Source organism: Papio anubis, chromosome 3 (genome assembly GCF_008728515.1).
Source record: "Papio anubis isolate 15944 chromosome 3, Panubis1.0, whole genome shotgun sequence".
NCBI lineage: Eukaryota > Metazoa > Chordata > Mammalia > Primates > Cercopithecidae > Papio > Papio anubis.
In genome coordinates, this window is record NC_044978.1 from 152,949,584 (window position 1) to 152,976,792 (window position 27,209).

The window sequence follows — 27,209 nt, forward strand, 5'->3', positions numbered from 1 at the left end:
GCAGAAAATATAGCCGTATGTATTTTAAGAATAGCAGATCTCTGTCAGGGGTACAATACTACATGAATATTTTCTCTTCAAAACTTCTGAAAGTGAAATTCTGACTAAGTATCCTAAGTCTTTTATGCTTGCAACAGAATTCTGGATATTGGAAACATCTGGCTTTTTAATGCCTTCTGAAAAAAATTCAGATGGATGAAAAATTTATTACCTAAAAGTTATGAATTTTTCCCAAAACAGAAGGGCAAATATAAGTGCCTACTGATAAGCTCATCCACCTCCATTCAAAGCATTTCCTTAACTATTCTATTGTTATCTAACTCTGACATTTGTCCAGCTTGCTACAGGTGTATTTGCAAAATCACCTCTAGGTTTGTGTATTGGTTTGTTTCCAATAACTTGTAATCGATTATCTTGTCGTTCTATTTAATCTGAAGTGTGACTTGTAGGTGCCACTGATAGAACTATTCAAAAATTCATAAGTGACTTTGGTAACAGATTAAACATTATCTTTAATTAAGTAATCTATGAGAAGAAAATAAAATTTAAAGCTCTAAGATCCTTATATCCTAGACACAGGCAACTTGACATTTGCATTAAAATCCCTTCATTTTGTCTTTTACAGAATAATACCTTCACATTATGCTTTAAATTAAACAATGTATAATGTTCATTGAAGAAAAAAATCAGATCTCTGTAAAAGACGTATTTTAAAATATGCTGCAGAATGTTAAGTGTAGGCAAAGACACTTGTTGAAGTAGAATAAAACCAGTTCAAAAAACCAATATGTTTTTGGTTCTCATACAAAGCTATCAACAATTATAACACATTATTTTATTTTCTTTATATTAATTTTATTTTATTTTATTATTATTATTATTTTTTAAGGCAGGGTCTCACTTTGTCACTCAGGCTGTAGTGCAGTGGTGCTATCCTGGCTCACTGCAGCCTTGAACTCTGGGCCTCAAGTGGTGGTCCTCCCATTTCACCCTCCAGATTAGGCATGCTTAGCTACTGGTTTTCTTGTTGTTGTTGTTTGGTTGGTTGGTTTTGGGGTTTTGGTTTTGTCTGTAGAGACAAGGTCTTACTATGTTGCCCAGGCTAGGTCTCAAACTCCTGGCCTCAAGGGATCCTCTTGTCTTGGCCTCCCAAAGTGCTGGAATTACAAGCGTGAGTCACCATGCCCGGCCTTCATAGTTAAATAAATGTCTAATTACTATTGTAAATGTCTCTTTAACACAGACTTTAAAAATGTGTCTTCTAAAAATTTTCTAAGATTATAGGCTTTGAGCTTGGGATTTCTATTGCTGACAACTCAAAACATTTCTGCTGATTACACTAAATAAAATATTACAAAATCATGGAGTCAAGAATTCATGGAATCATAAAATAAAATATCTCATCATTAGCTAAAGTTTGGATTAACATGTATGAACATTTTTATATATAACCTTACTAAATATGTATAAATTATACACCTATGTACACATAGCTCTCTCTATATATGTGTGTGTGTGTGTATATATACACACATATAATTGTGTACATATAGTTACATATGTACTGTATGGAATTTTTATTTCCTTAAAAACAACCATCTTCACATAACTTTTATAACAAATATTTTAACTTATCTAATTACTAAGGATATAAAATTTAAAATGGATGATATAAATTTTTTGTTTGCATTTATGATGTCTAATGCATAATTTGGTAGCACGTTCTTGACTGGGCAATTTGGAATTAGTATTTTTAATTACTAACCTAATTTGCTGTTTAACTTGCAGCAAATGTCTGGAGGTTATAGTTTTTGGCATAACTGGAGAAATAAATGAGAAAGTAACCATATAAAATAATAATAAATGATTGGAAAGAAGCTTGAAAGATGAATCAACTAATCCTCACATTAAATTTAACTCTTCTGTCTTGAAACCACTGATGGTGTAGAGGAGATATTTATATGGGGTAGGACAAGGTATAGCCAATTTATACTTTGTATTTCCAGTAACAAAATTCTGTATGTGTGATAATATGGGACTCTGGTTTGTCATCAATATGAATCTGATAATAATATAGTAATTCAGAGAATGAAAAGCCCTATAATCTGTATTTTTATTTTAAATAGCAACTAGACTTTTTAGCTCATTCTGCAAATGAAATATTATGTTCAGTTTACTAACATTTATATGAATTTAATGTAACTAACATATAGTCATTTCAGAAAAATTAGAAAATACAGAAAAAACATAGAAAAATTTTTAAAAAGTAGTATAATTTTGACAGGCACAGTAGATTCATTACCGATAATACTCAAGAGTCTTGCTAAATAGAGATTATTGTATTATCCCTGTATAACATGAGTTGACTGAGGCTCCAGATTTGGGGTTAAGTAAATTGACCATATAGTGGAATTAGAATGTAATGTAAATTCAAACTAACTTTAGATTTTTTATTTGTATTATACAAGTTGTTTCTAAACTAATGGATTTCAAAGTCTATTCGTATTTGATTATTATGATCATTAATTTTTGGCAAGGGAATCCTAGTTTTAAGAGGCAGGATAGGGTAGTAAACAAGAACACACTCTCTGAAGCCCAGATTTGAATCTTAGCCCTTTCATGTTTTTACTCTGTGACTTTAAACAGGTTAGTTAACTTGTGTCTCCATTTACTCATCATTAGCAGTATGTACTTCATAAAATTCTCTGAAAAGTACAGTGTTAATAATGGTGAAGATTTCAGAACACTGTCTAGCACACATATTATATACTCAATAAGAGTTAGCTATAAGCATAGTCATTGTCATTAGCATCATCTTTATAATGGTAATTATATCACAATAATTGTTATTATTACCAGATGGAGGCAGAAAGTGACAACATTAAATTAAACAAGGAAAGAAAGAGTCTTCAAAGTTACCAGCATTTATAATTATGAAAAATACATTTTAAAACCAGAAGGAATATTAATATGAGAAAAATAGATTATTTCTTCCCACTAGAAGACTTTTGATTCACTTTTGTTTTTAATGTAGCTACTGATTTCCTTAAATGTAGAAATATTATTAAAAACAGAGTAACTTTACATTATATATTTTTTTGTTTTCTGAATGACATGCATTTTACAATGTGACTTGAAGTATATATTGGACAGTACAATCTTCTGGGGTTTCATTTTCAAAAATGTTTTCTGTTGAATACACAGGTTTAGTCTTTATTAACAAATCTTCCTCTGTGTGTGTGTGTGTGTGTGTGTGTGTATGTGTGTGTGTGTGCATGTGCATGCATTGTTCTGTTCTGCTATGCCTTTACTGGAAAAGAAACAGTACTAAGAGGAAGCCCAGATGACAAAAGCTTATTTGTTTAATATTAATGCTTACTTAGCATTCCACTTAAATATCATTGAGCAAAGAGAAACAGCAATACAGTTGTTCTTGAAATCTGTCCTTTAAAAAAATTTAGACAAGTATGTGTATTAGCTCATCTTTGCATTTTAAAGACATTAATATTTGCATTTGCTTTGCAATATATCTAGCATTCTCTTATAAATAAGCTTATTAAACTAGCTCAATGGAAAAACTGCAGTAAAGGGTTGTGATACAGGGACACCTTTTCAGCCGTTCCTTCGTGGATCTTCCATCTCTTCACTTCACCCACTACCCTCAGCTATGCTATTTATTTCCTAAATCCTACCATACAAAGAAAATCAGAAGTATAATGAAAGAGAAAAATAGATCATTCTAGAAAGTCAGGGATTCTATTGTGTCTTAAGGGCTCTTCTTTCCTTCTAAGAATAGAAAATTTGAAAGACCAAAACAGCATGGTACTGGTACCAAAACATACATAGACCAATGGAATAGTACAGAGGCCTCAGAAATAACATCACACATCTACAACCATCTGATCTTTGACAAACCTGACAAAAACAAGCAATGGAGACAGGATTCCCTATTGAATAAATGGTACTGGGAAAACTGGCTAGCCATATGTAGAAAGCTGAAACTGGATCCCTTCCTTACACCATATACAAAAATTAACTCAAGACTTAAATTGGATCAAGACTTAAATGTCAGACCTAACACCTTAAAAACCCTAGAAGAAAACCTAAGCAATACCATTCAGGATGTAGGCATGGGCAAAGACTTCATGACTAAAACACCAAAAGCAATGGCAACAAAAGCCAAAATTGACAAATGGGATCTAATTAAACTAAAGGGCTTCTGCACAGCAAAAGAAACTATCATCAGAGTGAAAAGGCAACCTACAGAATGGGAAAAAATCTTTGCAATCTACCTATCTGATAAAGGGCTAATAACCCAAATATACGAAGAACTTAAACAAATTTACAAGAAACAAGAATCCCATCAAAAGGTGGGCAAAGAATATGAACAGATACTTCTCAAAAGAAGACATTTATGCAGCCAACAGACACGAGAAAACACTCATGATCACTGGTCATTAGAGAAATGAAAATCAAAACCACAGTGAGATACCATCTCACTCCAGTTAGAATGGCGATCATTAAAAAGTCAGGAAACATCAGATGCTGGAGAGGATGTGGAGAAAAAGGCATGTTTTTCCACTGTTGGTGGGAGTGTAAATTAGTTCAACCATTGTAGAAGACAGTGTGGTGATTGCTCAAGGATCTAGAACTAGAAATACCATTTGATCCAACAATCCCATTACTGGGTATATACTCAAAGGATTATAAATCATGCTACTATAAAGACACATGCACACCTATGTTTATTATGGCACTATTCACAATAGTAAAGACTTGGAACCAATCCATATGTCCATCAATGATAGATTGGATTAAGAAAATGTGTCAGATATACACCATGGAATACCATGAAGCCGTAAAAAAGGATCAGTTAATGTCCTTTGGAGGGACATGGATGAATATGGAAACTATTATTCTAAGCAAACTATCACAAGGATAGAAAACCAAACATTGCATGTTCTCACTCATAGGTGGGAGCTGAACAATTAGAACACATGGACACAGGGAGAGGAACTTCAGACACTGGGGCCTGTTGGGTGGTGGGGGTCTGGGAGAGGGATAGGATTAGAAGAAATACCTAATATAAATGACAAGCTGATGGGTGCAGCAAACCAACATGGCACATCTGTACCTATGGTAACAAACCTGCACCTTGTGTACATGTACCCTAGAACTTAAAGTATAATAAAAAAAGAGTATCATTACAGATCAAAGAAAATGAAACTATTCCCAATCCTATCAAAATATAGTTTTCCTTGAAACCAATTCCTACCATCAAGTCAATTTGCATGTATTTACTAGAAATGCTTTCTACATATTATATATATGTTAATATATATACTTAATAGAAATATATTTTTATGTTTAGAAAAAATGGTAATTTACTCAAAAGGAGGGAGCTGGATATATATAGTTCCTGCTGTTAGTGCTCATAGTTATTATTCCTGATGACAGTTCTATTTGGAAGAGACATGATAATGAAAGTAAGATTTAATTTAAAGTTATTTGCAAATTATGAGTAAATGGAATCACTTTTGTGAAGATGACAAAATCAAAAGTTTATTTATTGCAACCTTATGAATAAAGTGCTGTTTACACTGCTAACATATTTCCTAATCAAATTCTTATAAGGAAATAGAGTCTTAAAAGCCTTAAAATTCTCAGCTTTATATGTAAATTATTACACATAAATATGGGTACTTACCAATATTTAAATGTAACATCATTATCAAGATGAATATACGATGAACTGTTTCAGGTACAGTTGATTAACCTCAGTCTTCTTGTTTGAATACAATTGTGCTATTGACTAACAATTAACTAGCTACTCAATTTTTAAAATTTACTTGCTAGTATCTACATAATTATCAACAGAATGACTGAACTAGTATTATGTGTCTATACTATTATATTTTAGGTTTTCAAATAACAATCATTCTTTACATCACATCAATTCAAATATGAGAAAGATTGTGATTATTTAGTTATATGCAAATTCTGAAAAGTATCAATTTTATACTTTTCATTCAACATATTTTATTTAATATTGACTATGGTCTAGGTACTCTACAAGGTACTATGTTTAAAAAGGCTGAGGATTGATGTGTCTGTTATTAAATAACAAAATGTTCTATAGACAATGGTTTATACCATTGAACTTATTTATATTTTATTTGGTAGGAAGCCCAAGGCTAATAATTTTGTGCTGGTGGCTCAACAATTTATTCAAAGATCTCAGAAAATCTCTTCTTCCTTGTATTAGCATAGTTGCTTTTGTCCTCCTGAGTGAGTATCATCCCAGATTTATAACATGGATGCTTGGTTAGATTTTGGCATGGAGATAAGAAATTTTAAACAAATTTGTCTGTGTCTTGGCAAGAATAAGAAAATTGGGTTCCTGTTGGTTTAAATATAAGATCTGTTATATTAGCTAATTTTGCTCTAAACCAGAAGTATCCAGCATCTTGCCTTCATTTGATATCCATCTAATGAATATTAACTATCCATTTTATCATTTATGAATAGTGCTGAACTAAATGTGAAAAATATAGTGCTGATCCAATAGAAATGGCTCTTGTCATGGTGACAAATAGGAAATTACAAAACAGTACAAAACTAGGCATACCACAATCCATACAAGCCTGTGGTAAGATGATTAACAGGCACCACACTTAAAAAGAGCAATTTAAAAATCATTTCCAGAAGAAAAGGATGTCTAATCATAAACCTGAAAATAAATAGAGATTAGTTAGGTTAGACTGAGATTTCTACAAAATATTCCTAGCAATCACAAAGATAGAGTGAAAAAGAAAATAGGACTTCTTCACTGGAAGGACCGCCATAGTCACAGGGGTGTGTAGTGGGGATGAGGGTAAGAGGAGGGGAAGAGAGAGAGAGAGAGAGAATGTATGTGTCATTTGAGCCATGGCTGAGTGGACAACAGAGAGGTAAGCAGTGGCTAAACTTATAGGGTAAGATAAATTGTGCAAAGTGATTTAAACTTTGATCTAAAAGTGAGGGAGACCATTGCAAGGGTTTAAGCAGACAAACTAAATGTTTAGCTTTCCATTCTGGGAAGATTCCAGAGGTTCCAGAAAGAATTTGGCAAGGAATAGGACATAAAAATGAAAGAATGGTTAATTAGTTATTAAAATAATGATGGTGGACACATTTGTTGAAACATGTGATGAGGAAGAGAAGCATATGACTAGGACCAAAGAAGATGAGCTCAATGTTAGAGATTTGATATCACCTATATTGGACATATACAAGAAATTAAATCTATAGAATCTAAATGATATGGCTTTAATTTGAGATTTAGAGTTGAGGATAATCAGTGTATAGAATATAATTAAATTCAAGAGAGTAAATGAGAGAGCTCAGAGAGATGTAGACAGTAAAGACAGAAAAGAGACTAAATTACAACCCAGAGGGTGGGCAATATGTAAGAAGCAGAACCAGGAAACTCATTCATCATCCCTGTTGACTATAACATTACTAAAATATGGGAAAACACTATCTCTTGTCAAAGTGAAATTGAATGAGCAAGATAAAGTGACACATTATGAGACAAAATGACAGTGATTAAGTACTGATCATTCACTGAAACACTTGATCCAATTACTTACTGTATACAGGGTTAGAGTATCATTTGTTGTGAGACTATCTACAGTAGAACAGCCTACATTTGAAAGTTTTCTTTTCCTAAAACTTCACAGAGATGTAGGAAAGGATTCAATACCTAAAGAAAGTAAAACATGATTGCTATCAGACATAACATGGCTGCTGACCAGAGGACCTGAGATTCCATAATTTTAAAAGTTATATTTTAAATTAATTTTATTATCTCATTCTGCTGAATCAGAGATCAGTTGCCTAAATGTGTAAATTATCTACTTGATCCTCCCTGACTAAAGATAAACTACATTTTATTTTTTTGCCACATATTCTTTCTTTTTAAAATATTTATTATTTCAGGCATTGTGCTAGGTCCTCAGGATGAATAGATTAATAATTAATATTCTTGATATGCATGCTTACCATCCAGATAAAGAGTCATAAGTGTGGATCACTAATTTAAAATGCAATATGATAAATTCCATAATACAGGTATGTAAGATTGCTTCATTAGAATCAACTCTTTCATAGTATGAATCAGCCTATTTATTCATAATTGAAATCTTTGCAATAAGAACAATGTCTCTGTAGGCACTGAATATTAGCAATATTTTTATATTTCATCTTGTTTGAGTGAACTCCCATTCACAATTGCTACAAAGAGAATAAAATACCTAGGAATACAACTTACAAGGGATATGAAGGACCTCTTCAAGAAGAACTACAAGCCACTGCTCTAGGAAATAAAAGAGGACATAAACAAATGGAAAAACATTCCATGCTCATGGATAGAAAGAATTAGTGTTGTAAAAGTGGCCATACTGGCCAAAGTAATTTATAGATTCAGTGCTCTCCTCATCAAACTACCACTGACTTTCTTCACAGAATTAGAAAAAGCTACTTTAAATTTCATATGGAACCAAAAAACAGCCCGTATAGCCAAGACAATCCTAAGCAAAAAGAACAAAGCTGGAGGCATCACACTATTTGACTTCAAACTATATTACAAATCTACAGTAACCAAAACAGCATGATACTGGTAACAAAACAGATATATAGACCAATGAAACAGTACAGAGGCCTCAGAAATAACACCACACATCTACAACCATCTGATCTTTGACAAACCTGACAAAAACAAGCAATAGGGAAAGGATTCCCTATTTAATAAATGGTGTTGGGAAACCTGGCTAGTCATAATCAGAAAACTGAAACTGGACCCCTTCCTTATACCTTATACAAAAATTAACTCAAGATGGATTAAAGACTTAAACACAAGACCTAAAACCATAAGAATCCTGGAAGAAAACCTAGGCAGTACCATTCAGGACATAGTCATGGGCAGAAACTTCGTAAATAAAACACCAAAAGCAAATGCAACAAAGCCAAAATTGACAAATGGGATCTAATTAAACTAAAGAGCTCCTGCACAGCAAAAGAAACTATCATCAGAGTGAGCAGGAAACCTACAGAATGGGAGAAAATTTCTGCAATGGATCCATCTGACAAAGGGCTAATATTCAGAATCTATAAGGAACTTAAACAAATTTATAAGAAAAAAACAAACTAACCCATCAAAAAGTGGGTGAAGGATATGAAACCACACGTCTCAAAAGAAGACATTTATGCAGCCAACAAATGCATGAAAAAAAAGCCCATCATGACTGGTTATTAGAGAAATGCAAATCAAAACCAGTGAGATATTGTCTCAGGCCAAGTAGATTGGCGATCATTAAAAGGTCAAGAAACAATAGATGCTGGAGAGGGTGTGGAGAAATAGGATTACTTTTCCACTGTTGGTGGGAGTGTAAATTAGTTAAACTATTGTGGAAGATAGTTGTGATGATTTCTCAAGAATCTAGAATCAGGAATACCATTTGACCCAGTAATCCCATTACTGGATATTTAACCAAAGAATTATAAATTATTCTACCAGAAAGACACATGCACATGTATGTTTATTGCAGCACTATTCACAATAGCAAAGACTTGGAACCAACCCAAATGCCCATCAATGATAGACTGGATAAAGAGAATGTGGCACATATACACCATGGAATGCTATGCGGCCATAAAAAAGGATGAGTTTGTGTCCTTTGTAGGGACATGGATGCAGCTGGAAACCATCATTCTCAGCAAACTATTGCAAGAATAGAAAACCAAATACTGCATGTTCTCACTCATAGTTGGAAATTGAACAATGAGATCACTTGAACACAGGAAGGGGAACATCACACACCGGGTCCTATTGTGGGGAGGGGGTAGGGATAGCATTAGGATATATACCTAATGTAAATGACGAGTTAATGGGTGGAACACACCAACATGGCACATGTATACATATGTAACAAACCTGCACATTGTGCACATGTACCCTAGAACTTAAAGTATAATAATAAAAAAAAAGAAAGAAAAATAAATTCCTTCTCCTGGCTCAGAAGCTCCCCCACTGAGCACCTTGTGACCTCTGCCCCTGCCCACAAGAGAAAAACCCCCTTTGACTGTCATTTTCCACTACCCACCCAAATCTCATAAAACGGCCCCACTCCTATCTCCCTTCGCTGACTCTGTTTTTGGACTCGGCCACCTGCACCCAGGTGAAATAAACAGCGTTATTGCTCACACAAAGCCTGTTTGGTGGTCTCTTCACACAGACACGCGTGATATTTAGGTAGAAAAAATGCTCATCATCACTTGCCATCAGAGAAATGCAAATCAAAACCACAATGAGATACCATCTCACACCAGTTAGAATGGCAATCATTAAAAAAATCAGGAAACAACAGGTGCTGGAGAGGATGTGGAGAAATAGGAACACTTTTACACTGTTGGTGGGACTGTAAACTAGTTCGACCATTGTGGAAAGCAGTGTGGCAATTCCTCAAGGATCTAGAACTAGAAATACCATTTGACCCAGCCATCCCATTACTGGGTATATACCCAAAGGATTATAAGTCATGCTGCTATAAAGACACACGTACATGCATGTTTATTGCAGCGCTATTCACAATAGCAAAGACTTGGAACCAACCCAAATGCCCATCAATGATAGACTGGATAAAGAGAATGTGGCACTTATACACCATGGAATGCTATGCAGTCATAAAAAATGATGAGTTCATGCCCTTTGCAGGACATGGATGAAGCTAGAAACCATCATTTTCAGCAAACTAACACAGAAAGAGAAAACCAAACACCGCATGTTCTCACTCATAAGTGGATGCTGAGCAAAGAGAACACATGGGCACAGGAAGGGGAACATCACACACCAGGACCTGTTGGGGAATAGGGAGATAGGGGAGGGATAGCATTAGTAAAAATACCTAATGTAGATGAAGGGTTGATGGGTGCAGCAAAACAGCCTGGCACGCGTATACCTATGAAACAAACCTGCACGTTCGGCACATGTATCCCAGAACTTAAAGTATAATAAAAATAATTAAAAATTAAGTATTTAATTAACTTTAGAAGGATACATGTAACAAGATAGCATAAAACCAAAGTGGACCAACAGAAGAGTGGAGAAAGGAGATACAAAATGAGGTAAGGATAAGGCCAGCTTTTAATACTTTAATTACATTTGACTCCATACTTTACTCTCCACATAAACAAATGCATTGTTTCCATAAAAGTGGAATCATATAGGAGATAATATTTGAGAATGATTTTGCAGAAAGACCAGATATTTCTTATGTGGAGTATTGATAAAGGCACGTCAGATAGAAGCAGTTCTACTGACTTTCAACTAGTTGTAGGTGAATGCAGTGGGATGGATCGTCAAAAGATGAGACTAAACAGATGCATTAGAACTAGACTGGAAAGGCCACATATACTTGGGATAAAAACTGGGCATTGTCATGGGCTGACTTGTGTCTCTTCATAATTCAGAAGTTAAAGTCTTAACCCACAATAATTAAGAATGTTAATGTATTTGGAGTTAGAAGTTGTCACAAATTTGTTTAATATAGTTGCTGATTAGGCATCCATTTTTAGGTCTGACATCAGTTATTTGAAACCCAGTCCCTTTCACCTTTGACTTAGTCAAAACTTCCCCTCTCTGTGTGTGTTTATTGTTTTGCACTATATCTGAGGTGTTTTTTCTTCCTAATCCCACAGAACCAAAACCCAACACATCACTTAGCTGCTATGACAAAATCTAATAACTAACACCAGTCATGCAAATAATTTTCTCCCTTAGAGAGTGTTTTCTTTAAACTAGACAATTTACAATCTATACGGAAAGCCTAGAGGATAATCTCCATGGACTTTAAAAAAGGCATAGATGGCATAGTTCCCTAGTTTCTTACTCATTATCTCTCTCTCTCTCTCTTCCTCCCCATCCTGGTTGAGCTCTCTGATGCTTCCCATCAGCCCACATGGACATCCTTATTCTCTTTGGATCTGTAATTAATATGGTACTTCTGTTTTAAGCTTTTTGGTTCTACCTCTACCTGATCAATACAACCAAACCTAACTCCCCCCATCAGGACTCTTATGGCCACTTATAGACTTACAGTCACCCTTGACAGAGATACCACAAGACCAAATTAGAGAAAGTCACAACAGAGGTAATGAAAGAAAAATGAGGTTATATTGATAAACTCTAATCCAATCTCCTCTTATAAGAAGAGGAGATTAGGACACAGACAACACACAGACCCAAGCAAGAACATGTGAGGACATAGCAAGAAGGCAGTCATCTATAAGTCAAGAAGAGAGATCTCAGAAGAAACCCAACTTAATCTTGTACTTCTAGCTTTCAGAGTGATGAGAAAATAGATTTGTGGTGTTTAAGCTACCTAGGGTTTGGTATTTTATTATGCAGCCGTAGCAAACTAATATAATTCCCAAGAAAATGAAGCTACTGTTTTACGAAGATTAATTACGTAGGCAATATGGAATATGGGCTAGAGTTAAGAGAGATGAGTAAATCTCTCAATGGGCTATAGAGAAAAAAGGAAGTACTAACCTAAATTTATGACTGCAAGAATGGAAAGGAAAAGTAAGATTCCAAAGATATTGTTGAGGGATAATTGATTGCCTGAAGAGTTTGATGGGGGATGGGTTTCACTAATCTATAGATTTTTCATAGATTCTAAATTATAATACTAAGTTGAAAGCATTAACCAAGATCAGAAATAATTGTTTAAATGCTGCATTATCTATTTGAAAATAGGTTTATTTTTTGTTTTTGTTTTTTTTTTTTATTGTGTGTGTGTGTAAGGGAAGGTGGTAATGAGTTTGGTTTTAGACAAATTGAGCTTCTGGAATCTTTCAGACATTTTCTTGAATCCTTTCATTTGAATATCATCAGGGTCTTGGACTTGGAACAATTGTCTTAATTAACATTCTGATAAAGAAAATGGCTGATTAACATGAAAGATGAGCAATTCATAATCTTGGGGCTGATCCTATAGGGTTAATTGAAAAAATCCACAAATCGTTCTGTCTTCAAAAATATCTTTGTTCTTTGAATTTTCTCAACGATTGACTTTCTTACTTCATTCTACAGAAATAATAAAATTTGACACCATTATCTCCTCAAGATTTCTGTTAAAATGAATTAGTCACCTATGGGCAGACTATGACCAGACCGCTAACTGTCACAATCATATTTCATGATAGAGTCTGTTAATTTGAAGCTAAGAATACAGTAAAAGATCATATAGAACAATGAGGTTCTCCGAGTTTGTGTGTTGGAAAAAAAAAGAAAATGAAAGAAAGAAAAAATACTTCTAAGAAGATATTGACTGGGTTGTATCAACAGCACCAAACTATGTTTTGCTTGACATAATGGAAGCTCTCTCTCAATAAAGACTTGTTAAAATAATGCAATATCCTTTTGACTTAGAACTTTAAGCACATAGGCAAAAGAAAATAGGTAATTATTTGAAAAGGCAATTTTCTAAGTCTCTGAGAAAGTATTAGATTAGTTATGCAAGCATAATTATTTTCTCTCCCTGGGAGAAATACAACAGGATTAGGAATGCATTCCTCTTTAGTCCCACTTTCAGATGTTAGTGGCCATAATGCAAAGGCCGCACCAAAGTCCCAAAAAGTATTTGTGGAGAAAATGGTTTCCATGTCCTTTTTGCTAAAAATCTCTGTGTGTTGATGCTAGTCTTAGGAAAGAATATCTTCAGAGAAATTCTAGCATGTCCCTCAAAATGTTTTATTTTTTCCTCTGTGCTGAGAGAGAAAAACTCACTCTTAATAATTTTAAATAAAAATGGAAGTTTAAAAAGCACAACAGATCTCATTGGTGAATATGCAGAGTAAAAAGCGAATATGGTAGTTTTATTTTGTTATTCTGTCAGGAACAAATGTAATTCAAGAAGTGTTCTGAGAGAGCTAAGAACAGAGAAAAGATAATTAAATCTAGAGATTCAATGAGTGGTAGTAGAACCTATGACAAAGTACTTTTTTTTTTTTTTTTAATTTTATGTGGCGGTGTAGACACCTGTAAGCTCCCATGAAAAATTATTTTAAAATATTGACGTTTTTGGCCGGTGCAGTGGCTCATGCCTGTAATCCCAGCACTTTGGGAGACCAAGACGGGGGGATCACGATGTCAAGAGATTGAGACCATCTGGGCCAAAATGATGAAACCACGTCTCTACCAAAAAATAAAAATTAGCTGGGCATTTTGATGTGTGCCTATAGTCCCAGCTACTTGGGAGGCTGAGGCAGGAGAATCGCTTGAACCAGGGAGGTGGAGGTTGCAGTGAGCCGAGATCGTGCCACTGCACTCCAGCCTGGTGACAGAGTGAGAATCTGTCAAAAAAAAAAACACAAAAAAACCAAAAACAAAAACAAAAAAAAACTTCTGTGATAAGCATGGAAATATTATGGGAAAAAATTTAAATGAGTTAAAGTTATCCATCTTTGTTTTGTTTTGTTTTTTGTCAGTATTTATTTATTGGAGAAATTGAAAACAGAGTTGAGAAATTTGAGATTATGTAAAGGAATTAACATCTACCAAAATGCTTCTTTATCTACCTTGAAGATTTGCAAAAGATGAACAGTTTAAGTAAGCCAGCCATGAAAACATGCACTGTACCATGAGCACAACTCCTAAAAGGAAATCAAAAGAGGGAGGACTAATGAGAGAAAAGCAGCAGGCAAATGAAAAATGCAGTATCTTTACTGTATACTCCTTTTTGTACAGTCTTTATTTCAATGGGAAACTATGGAGAAGGACAAACCTATTTATGGGAGAAAAAACTTCTGCTCAAGAGTCTAATGGAATCAAAGGGAGAGACGACAGATAAAGATTGACGCAAGGGGCAACATTACAAAATGCGTTGAAGGCACAGACTTTTGGAAGATCAGTGATTAGGAAAGTAATTTACGAAGTTGAATTACCACATTCATTATGATTACAATCATATTATGTTCTTGACTTTATTTTTCCTAATTAAATGAATAATTTTATTATTTTGAACGGTTTAATTTTCCCACAAAAATGTCAATAAAGCTTTCTTTAAATAAATGTTTTCATTCACCAACAATGCAAAACAATGCCAGCATTATGGCCAAAAATTATGTATTTTAACAATATTTTAAAATATAGATAATCTAATGAAGCTACTAAACCATATTGCTGTAAACATATGGTAGGGCTTTAAAAACTACTTCAAAATATTCAATTTATGTGACATATTTGAATGAATACAAAATAATATACAATTAAAAAAATCTGCATGATAAAATTTATGACAATTGGCTAAACATTTTGTCTAACTTGACATTGATAATTTCCCCAAATTTAAGAAACGAATGCTGTCATATAGTAAGCAAGAATTTCCAATACCATTTACAGCTTATTTCATTATTTAACATAAAATGTTCAAGAACCTTACAAAAACGTTTAGGAATGTACATTCACAATAATTACATAGTCGTGATTTTAAAATCAAGTTCTTATTTCATAAATATGAGGTTATCCTTATGGTCAGGTCATTCCAGACACTTACTAAAATTTTTTCTGCTTTATACAAGTCAAAAATATTCACTCTATTTTTAGGACTCTGGGAGAATAGCTAGATCAGAAAATAATCATAAATTTTCAGGTTACTCTAAATTTGGACAGGTTAACAAAGTGAAGGGAGGAAAAATAATACAGCTGCACTGAAACAGGTTAGAAATATGGAAAAAATTGTTCAAACTCAGAGTTAGCTTGTAAAAATGCAAACCACATAAGGCATCCAGGGAAAAATAACGTGGCACATTCAAGGGGCAGGTAAAACTCGTGTTCAGTGCCAAAAGAGACCCAGAGGTGATAATAGAAGGCAAATTACATGCAAGCTTGCAGTGCAATGTTGCAACAGAACTGAATAAGCTATTTTGTGATCCCTAGAAGTAGAAATAATATTCAGAAACATGGATGTGATCATTCTTCCTATATTCACAACCAAAAAAAATTACAATTTCAAGCATTTCAATTCAAACAATTTCACTGTATTTTTAGTTTTAATTTATAAGTATAATTATTTAAAATTATATTAATATTGTTGTGATAAACTCTAATAGGTCCCTGGAAGTTATGATGGGCATTGAAAAACATTTATCAGGGCAATGTAAAAAAATGTTATCAGATTTTGTTAGAATAGGTTATAATCTTTTGATTTTTGAAACACGATTTTGGGGAAATTAAACATCATACAATGAAAGAGTAACTTTTCATGGAGCAAATCAGAGAGGCCTAAACATACAAAAGACAATAAAACAGGTAGAGTCATGCATTGCTTAATGTTGTAGATATGTTCTGAGAAATACATCCCTAAGCAACTTTGTCATTAAGCCAACACCGGAGTGTACTTACAAAAACCTGGATGATACAGCCTACTATACACCTACACTATATCGTACAGCCTATTTTTCCTAGTCTACAAATCTCTAGAGCATGTTACTGTACTGAATACTGCAGGCATTGTTACATAATGGTGTTTGAGTATTCAAACATAACTAAACATAGAAAAGGTACAGTAAAAATACAGCAGAAACTATAAAAAATAGTACACTTGTCTAGGTCACTGACCATGAATGGAGCACGCAGGATTAGATGCTCTGGGTGAGCCCATGAGTCTTGAATGAATATGAAGGCCTAGGACATTATAGTACACTATTGTTGACTTTATAAATGCTGTACACTTAGGCTACACTAATTCATATTTTTTCTCTAATAATAAATTAACTTGATCTTACTATAACTTTTGTACTTAAGAAAATTTTCAATTTTTAAAAACTTTTTGACTTAGTACACTGTACAGCTATTTCTTAATATCCTTCTTTTAAAAGGCTTTTCCTATTTTAACTTATAACTTTTAGAATACCCTTATTCCAAAAAGTTTTTTCTATTTTAACTACTTTTTTATTTTTTACTCTTTAAACTTTTTAATTGAAAACTAAGAGACACACACACACATTAACCTCAGTCCACACAAGGTCAGGATCATCAATATCAATGTCTTCTACCTTCGTATCTTGTCCCACTGGAAGGTCTTCAGGGGCAATAACACATGGATCTGTCATCTATGATAAGAATAACTTTGTCTACAATACGTTCTGAAGGACATGACATAAGCTGTTTTATAGCTAACTTTACTTTTTAATAAGTAGAAGTAATATACCCTAAAATAGTGATAAGAAGCACAGTAAACACATAAACCAGCATTGCAGACATTTTTATCATTATCAAGTATTATGTACTGCACAAAATTTTGCATGCTATATACTTTTATAGCTCTGGCAGTACAATAGGTTTGTTTACACCAGCATCACCACAAATACAAAAATAATCATTGCACTAAGACTTTACAATGACTGTGATGTCAGTAGGCAACGGGGAACTTTTCAGCTTTGTTATAATTTTGTTGTACCATCATTGATATACATGATTCATTATTGTCTGAAATGTCATTATGTAGCACATGACTATAATTTAGATTTACCCAATACCAGAACAGGTTCTCAAAGATGTAGAAGAAAGCTTCCATATAATTTTAGAGAAGGTACTTATAATGTTTCTACATTTTCACAGAAGAAAAGTCATTTTGTTCCCCTTAGGTCATTAGTAAAGATGATTTCATAAAGCTTATTTTTGAGTCTTACAAACAGAGTAGAATTTAAAATTAGAGTCATCTAAAAAGTGGTTTTGAAGATTAAGTGTTTCCTGTTTCTTTAGATGATCAGGTTGTAAATCTACTCTTAGTTCTATTTTATCATATCTTTTAATCTTCTACGGGATGGTACACTCCACATTCCAGGAAGTTTTCATGAATTAAGGTCAGTTGTATAAGTAGGAGATGTTTCCTTTGTGGAATGACAAAGTATACTGAGCAAAATTAGACACTCCTCATAAATTATTCATTTTTGTATTTCAAAACCTTTAACAGTATTCAAACTTCTAGAAAGTATAACACTAAATTTTATAAAATAAAGACAAGTAGATAAAAAGTTATCAGTATGAGTTTCTCTGGGATTACAAAATGAGAGTGTGAAAAGAGAAGCAGAATTATTAGCAAACCAAATTTGGGTTTGTTTTCTCATTCACAACAGAAGTCAAACAACAAAGCACTGGGTTTTTGTAGAGAAAAAGGTTTAATAGCTTGGCAGCCAAGCAAGGAGACAGGAGTCAGGTTTACATTTTTCTTCTCCAAGCTGAGGTTGGGGCAGATTTTATTGTCAGAGAGTAAAGCATGATCTGATTGGACCTTGCAGTGAAGTGATGCTGGGAGGTATGATCTATCTGGATCTTGCCATGAAGGAATGTCAGGGCTTGATCTGGTTGTATCCTAAATCTTCCCATGGGATGTCTACTACTTTTTTTTTTTTAATTGTATAAATTTAATTTATTTTCCTTGATATATATTTTTATGCATTACTATTTTTTTTAATTATTATTATTTTTAATTATTATACTTTAAGTTCTAGGGTACATGTGCACAACGTGCAGAGTTGTTACATATGTATATATGTGCCATGCTGGTGTGCTGCACCCATTAACTCCCCATCTACATTAGGTATATCTCCTATACTACTTCTACTTCTTAGTTCAGTCCTTGTTCCTCAGTTCAAGCACTTACGTTCTGCCTGTGGCTGATGCTTGGTTCATCTGGGATCGCTCCATCTAGGTGACTTCAGTTTGAACATCCACCCGAACTGAAAATCACTAACAATTTTGTGACATAAAATTTAAACCAGGTCTGGTGTGGCTATACAATTCAATTTGCATATCGCAAACTTCCATCCAAGGACAATTCAGCATCAAAATAAAATATCACTCTAGAGTTATAAACTTTAGGTAGGCCCCAAACCAAATTAGAGCTTCAGGGTGAGATGACGCAAAAATTACCCAATCTATGAGGGGAGCAGTCTGTAAATTACACTGAGACTTATGATTTCTGAAGGACAGTTTAGTTAATTACCATGGCCATTTAGGGATTTGAGTAAAACATCACATTCAGATTTCTTTGAAGTTTACCCGCTGAAACACCCTCAAGGCAGGTAAATGCGGATGTTCACAGGAACATTGCATGAAACTGAAGAGAGCCGGTAAGCAGCCCCTTCCTCTGGCCTTCATCATTCCTTCATCATCGTCCACATTTTCTTGGCCTATGTAATATTTTCCTTTAAAAAATATAATTTTTAATAAATGTATTTTCATGACCTTTTTATTACTTTAAACTATTTTCCAAAAATAAAATTACTTAGTGTAAGGCACCATGATTTTAGAACTAGAAACTCCTATGAACACCATTTTGTTTGATGGTATGAAGCTTAAGAAAATAAACGTATCTCCTTGAAATTACTATGTTTTTTTTTTTTTTTTTTTTTTTTTTGGTTAATGACGGGAACTGTTTCAACTAGAGTTTATTTTTAAATTTAAATTCTTAACAATAGTTTCAGAAAGATTTTTAAATTTTGTTCTCATTGCTTATTTGTTTCTGTTTATATTGTTTTCTTGCAAACTATATAAACCATCATTATATATAAACTACCACTGTAGATGATAGAAAAAAAAATAGATCATGTGTATTATATTTGTAAGAAACCAGGACAACTGTATAAACAGACCTGTAATTTAGCTCCTAGTACAACTGAAGCAAGCTATTGGAATTAGATAGGAACACTGTCAGAATAACCAATTTACTGTAGGAAGCATTAGGGCAAAGATGATTCTTACTCCTCTCAAGAACGCATTTTGGTAAAAATTATGTTGTCAAGAGCCAATTGTAAGCTCTTTCAGGTTAGAGTTTAACTTGTATTCACTTTTTTAATCCCTAACATCAAAAGCCAAACCTAATGCCTGATACGTGGTAGGAACTCAAAATGAATTTAATCAGTTTGGGAAACTGTACTCATTGAAACTGATTAAACGTTGTATTGCAGCTTTTAACTACATTTTTTTTTTTCAACATCAGCCATATATCATTGTCTATTTAATACAAATCAGACTGATTTTTAAACTGCTTATTTTGGATTTTGCATTAGAATACACACATTTTCAAATATGTATTCCTTAAGCGACTTGATAGTGAAATTGATCTATGCCAATATTCAAAACCAATTAAAAGGCATTTATATTTTCTTACTTTATTAAGTGAATTTTTTATCAAGAATATTTATGGAACACTATAGATGCAAACATCACCTTGCACATGAGAATTAGTTACTAAATATTTAGAAACAATTATGTTATAATTGTTAGGCTAGATTATGTAATTTGATAGCTGTGAGAAACATTTATTCTGATTTTCTGAAATAATTGACAACAGGTTTACATATTTGAATTGTTGGAAGATTTTTAAAATTGACAATAACAAATTACTATGTAATTGAAAGTGACCTCCTTTCACCTTTTTACTGCAATCAGATATACCTGGTTTCTTTCTTCATGGCATTTCAATCTGCATTAACATTGAACATACACCAAAATATGAATGTTTACAAAAGAGTAAAATGTTTAGATTAGGAGAGGAATGAGAGGTCTTGGAGCTAATACAATTTGCCACATTCTACAGTTTTGCAGCTTTCTATCTGTGAAGGGTTAGTGACCTCGCAAATCTACTGTTCTCTCTGTTCTTGTCATTGGGCTCATGTGAAGGTACCTGGTTCAAGAAAAGGTGCATTTTTTCTAATTTATACAAAGAAGGGGATAGGCTGGAATTGGTCTGAGATTCTGGAAAGCAAGATTTTTTTTTTTTTTTTTTTTTTTTTTTTTAGGGAAAACCAATTCTTTAACGAGTGAGGTCTGCTTCTAACCTATTCTCCTTTTCTCCCCATGTGATGGTTTTTTAGGGAAGTTTTCATTCCAGTTTGAATTCCAGTAATATGGTGAAGCTGTTATTTCTCTGTCCCATACTGAATCCTTACAAAGGGAGAAAATAAGTGTGTTCTACAAATATCTGTCACAGCGATTGTATAGAAGACTTGTTTTATTAAAATAACTAGGCATAAAACAATTTTTTCTTTGGACAGTTCATAATGTATGACTCCTTAATTTCTGTGTGTCTGTGTTGCAAATTATATAGTATGGTAAATCAGTAGGCAAGCAATGCTCATTTTTTAATGTTCTCTGTAAAATTCTGAATACCGGAATTAAGTTCTCCTTCCTCCTTTCCTTCTTACACTAAGTATTCCTACAGAATAAAATTATACTGGGAATTTTTTGTATTCATCAATTTGTTGCTCTTCTTAGATTCCCTCTTAATTTCTGCCACATTTTCCATAAATGAGACTGCCCCAGTATTGTACTTAGACTTGTAAGTAACGATGACGATAGATCAGTAGTAGCTGATACTGTGTCTTTTTTCTCTCTCCATTTTACATTTTGTAGAGGACCAGCTTATTAATCATGGTGTCTCATCATTTTTACATAAAAAGTCAAAACAATATTGTATTGCATTACTCTTCATTCAACTTATTTGTAGCAGGTAAAAAAGATTTGTTAAGTAACCTTTGCTGCCAACTAAGATGCACAGTGAGATGCATAAGCACTTCAACATAGGTAACGGAATACTGTGAATAACACTTTATACTGAATAATAATTTAGCATGAAGTAACCAGTTTTAATGCCAAGAAAATGTGTGCTTATTTTGATAGTAAGTTTACCAAAACACAGAATTACAACAAGGTAGCTGAGAAGACACTAAAATAGTTGTCTCATATATAATACAGTATATGTGGCTTAATTGGCATAAACTGCTACAGACTACAAAATGAGTATCTTTATTTGTACATTCTGAAAGTAGTTTTTTTGTAACTCACATGCTAGAAATATGACAACAGTTGCTATATATAAAGCATCCTTATGGTGTTCATAAAGACATAGCAATCCAACACCATCTCTACTCTAAATACATTTTTTTGCCTAGAATACCTATGTGTTTTTTTTTTTCTTGAGGTCCGCATGTCTGGCACAATTGGCTCTGCATAAAAATATGCTTACAAATAGCATAGGATTTAAAACGTTCTGAATGAAACGCATTCTAGGTAATATGGTCAGAAACTATGCTGCACAGTGTCTGTTTCTAAAGGTGAAAATCAATCTAGGAGCAGTTTTGTGCTATCCTGCCATTTTTTACTAATTTGGGATGGCTCTACATTTATATTGAAGTGTTAGTGTGTCCTTCATTAGGCTCTTAACTCATTTGATTTCACTGACGGTTAAAGTAACCAAGTGGTCACTTGGATCTAAGGATTGATATTGACTGCTATTATGTTAACCAGGTAGTTGTGAAAACAGGAAAAATGACTTTTTGAGTCAGGGAAACCTGGCATGGAATTCTTGCTTTATATCTGATACACTCTGTGATGCATTAGGAATAAATTAACTGTTATGAGCCTCAGTTTCTTGAGATAAATACTTGTTCTAAGCATAAAATGGAATGACTCAAGAACTTACAGGAATTACATGCAATCATTATTTCGGATGCTTTCCATCTGGTGAAGTTCTTTATTGTTTTTTGAGGAACTGGACTCAAAAAGGTATAAATTAAGAGCAATGCTTAAAACAAACACACAAACAAAACCTCTTCACTGTCTTATTAATCCACATCAGTTATCATTCCTCGCTTTGATGGATGCTTAGGCTGATTTATAGCTTTTCTGATCACTTTAAATATCAGCATTCAGATTCACTTTTAAGATATTAAGTAGTTCATTATAAAATAAATGCAATGCTACTTTCTTTGTAAGTTTAACGATACTGTACTTAATGTCTGCCTCCATCCGCAACCATAGAATCCTTATTGCCATCCTTCTGTCTAGGATAAATGTCACTTCACCTGTTCCTTTCCTCAATCATTCAACCTCATGCCAGAGAAAATGAAGGCCACATTCATCCCTTGAACTGCCTTCTGACCTTGATCCCTGGGGATCATAAAAGGAAGTTGCAGAATGTTTTACTCACTTTAGAGCATTTCTTCCTCCCTTAGGATAGCAAAACTCATTACCTAGGTCATAAACAGATAAACGTCTTTGCACTATACACTGTACACATTCCATGACTAGAGTCTCTTAAACTTGGGAGCTTAATTCTGTAATTGATACTCCCAATTATTTATAATAGAAAATATTCTAATTCTTATATTTTAATAGTCACCAGCAACCTCAATTTTACATATATATTATGTAACTGGTATTTCATAGGAATTGATATGATTTAAAGGAACAATACTTTCAATAACAATATTTTGCTGAAAATGCTCAAGTAATCAAAAGTTCTTTTCTTTCTCTTTTTTTTTTTTTTTTATTTTTTATTTTCTGAGACCGAGTCTTGCTCTGTTTGTTATCCAGGCTGGAGTGCAATGGCATGATCTTGTCTCACTGCAACCTCTGCCTCCCAAGTTGCAGCGATTTTTGTAACTTAGCCACCTGAGTAGCTGGGATTACAGGCCCCGGCTAATTTTTGTATTTTTGGTAGAGGTGGGGTTTCACCATGCTGGCCAGCCTGGTCTCGAACTCCTTACCTCAAGTGATCCACCTGCCTTGGCCTCCCAAAGTGCTGGGATTACAGCTGTGAGCCACTGCGCCTGGCCCCAAAGTCCTTGATATTCCAGAGAAACTCGGAAAATTGCTGTGCCTTTTCTTTCAAAAAAAGAAAATAGATTTTTGAGTGTATCATCTTTTTCTGATTTATAATTCATTATTGCTTTGCAATTAAAAATTAAAGTATGTTATTCCCTTTCCACCAGCAAATCTGGACCTTTTTTTGTGCTAAAATTCTCTTGATAATTTCCTCTTCCATTGACTTCCATTAAATTTATAGCTGTTTGAATGTCAAATATCATGTACTTGTTATGAAGAGGAATTGTGGTTTCAAAATCCCTGAATTAGAATAATTTGGCATGTTACTTTACTTTTCTGTGCCTCCGTTTTACTGCTTAAACCAGCAAATTAAGTGGGAATGTTGCAGGGATCACCATCCCTCTTTACGGTGGCATTAATCTCTGCAACTTCCATAGCATTCTAGAGAATAGACACCACAGAGTTCAAAAAAGCTGTTGTCTGCAACTTCCCTTGTCAATACATTTTGAGGGTCTTGGAGAAGGGAGTATACTCTGAGTCCTCCTGGGAGTCATGATTAACAGGCGGCTGATTAGGTTGCTCAAAATAAATTAATTCCAGCATAGTCAGTTCTTGAGTCTTTAAACTGCTCTTTCTGTAGCAGGCAAAAGAATTTCCAACAGTTTGACTTTATTGACTACAAGTTAGCATTGAGTCTACATTTCATTTAGTTAACCTAATAAACTATTAATTCCCAGTAGAGCAAAGCAACATGAAGTCCCCAAACCCAGATAAGTGCAGCCATGTCAATAAACTTTTCTAATAGAATCTTATATTTCATTTCCCTTTGTATAACTCCCATTCCCTTGCATGTGCTTCAGGATCTTGTTAAGCTTGATTGGAATATTCTGTTAGTTCTCTTAGTGAACTTGATTTAACACTATGAATGATTGATATCAGTGTTTCTCATTTGATAATTTTGGGATAAACCATGGTTTCCTTGTACTTCTCTTTCAAGTTTACATAACTCTTGTTACATGACAGGTGATAGAGGTGCTTAATAAGTCCAATTGTTTCACTAATCCAAGTTTCTTACATAGAAGTGGGTGGTTTTTGAAAGGTGGGTGGTTTTTGAAAGGTGGGTGTGTTGTTGCCTTCACAACATGAAGGTATGGTAGGTCATACGTTTTGGAGGTTAGCTTCTCTCAGACTCATCTACATTTTCTCAAAGACTCCATCCCATGTCTCAGCTTCTAGTATCTTCTTCACAAGTTCCACTGCCATGGCACAGGGGTTGACAAACATTTTCTTTAAAGGGTAAGTTAAGAAATACTTTGTTTTCCAGTGTGAACAATACTGTCTTTGTTGAAACAACTCAAGTACGTCAACTCTGCCATTGTAACACAAGAGCAGCCATAAATATTATGTAAACCAATGTTGCAACTATCTTTAAGTAACACTTTATTTATTTAAAAAAAAAAAAAAAAAAGATGGCAGCCTGAGAGCATTAGTATGCAAACCCCAGCATAGCATAAGAGACTTGGCAGGATTTAGCCTTAAAGTGGAATTGCAATTTTTCTACTCTAAAAATTAGATAACGTGTTGGTCTCCAACTGTATCTGCCTGGTGACTATAGGTGAATAGAAATTCCTTTAAAGCTGCTTTGGAGGTCTTCTGGCTCTCCACACAGGTTGCAATTTGTGTTTTCATAACTTTTCAGTTTTCTTTTTTCCTGTATATGCTGTCTGCGAATGTCAGAAGAAGCCAAGTCTTTGCATTTATCCATGTTACCATGGTATGTAATTGTCACAACTATTTGAATTTTCATCACCTTACCCTCCTCCTGCATTTACTCTATATTATCTCAGAGATGATTTGAATACTTGTGATGCAACTATATGCCAGAAACGACATGTGTCACATTTCCCCCAGCAATGACATTAGCCCTGTGCTGCTTGAATGTATGAGAAAAACAAACCAGACTCCTATTTTGATAGTTTGTTGCATAGAGCCAGTTCTGATACTAATAACTGTATCAGCCATGGTTATAGCAGATAACAAACAATACAGGGAAATCAAGATAAGTTTAAGAAGGGTTAGTAAAGAAAGTATTTTCAAAGATGTGGACAATGTATAGGAAAAACATGTGCTCTTTGGCAAATGTCTTATCTCGTTTAAAATGTATTGATTTGTACTATTTGAATTTGAGAAGTCAGCCTGTTTTTTTCTGATACTCTTGAATCCTTTAGAGCTATATTGTGATTGCTTTCTACATAGTGATTATAGACTATTTAATTTGCTGGTAGAAATAGTTGTCTAGTAAGAAATATTGGTATCATTCTTTCATGGTATTTAAATTAAACTTGGCCTAAAGCTGCCTCCTTACATATTTTAAGTTTGGCCTAAGAGTTTCTCCATGCATAGTGAACTGTAACCTACTCTTGTAGCAATCACAGAGGTTCAGCCAATTACATGCAGCCAACTTTTCAAATCCTGTTTAAATAACAAATCCTCTCTAAGTAAGCAAATCCTTTTTAAATAAGCAGACACCCAGCTCTAACCAACCTAGATGTTTCTGTACCTCACTTTTGTTTTCTGTATGTCAGTTAACTTTTTATGTCTGACCATGTTACAGCTCTGGTGCTGAAGTCACTAGAAACATATTCTGGTCGGGTGTCCTCCCCAGTTTGTGAAGTATTCTTTGCTCAATTAGCCTCTGTGAATGTATTTTTTCTCTAGAGACAGGGTCTTGCTCTGTCACCCAGGCTGGAGTGCAGTGGTGTGATCATAGCTCACTGCAGCCTCAAACACCTGGGCTCAGGCAATCCTCCCACCTCAGTCTCCTGAGTAGCTAGGACTTCAAGTGCATGCCACCATGCTGGTTACTTTGTTTATTTATTCTTTTATTTTATAGAGACAGAGCCTTATTATGTGGCCCAGGCTGGGCTGGAACTCCTGCTTTAAGTGATCCTCTTCCCTCGGCTTCCCAAAGTGCTGGGATTATGGATGCGAGTCAAGTCACTTGACCCTAAATTCTTTTAAATTTAATTTGTTTTAAAATTTTCTTTTAATAATGGAATTTATTCCCAAAATCATTATATACAGTTGGAGTAAATTCTGATAATACTTGTACATACTACATTTGCTCAAAACTCTATGGTAATTAACATTCCTGGTGAGAAGTGTGGCAGAAAGAGGAACATATTAGCATAGACAAACCTCTATTTTTCAGGAATTAGACTAAGAAAAATTTAATTTATGGAATAACTTGGAAAATGTATATAAATATTCTTACATATATAATGACTTTAGTTAGAGTTATTCTAGTTAAAATATTCCTGTTAAAATAGTAAGAATTGAAAAACATGGCTAATATTGAAAAGCAACTAAGGTCACATGCATATTGAGTGGTAGTTTCTATGCTTGAGCACAGACAGCCTAACCCACAGCCCACAGTTTACCTCAGAGTCTTAGGGAACCTGCAATAACTAATTAGAACGATTATTATCAACATGCCCTCCTGGCCTTGCTTATGTGAAAGAATGCTTACAAAGTTCTATTAAAATGACTTATTCTC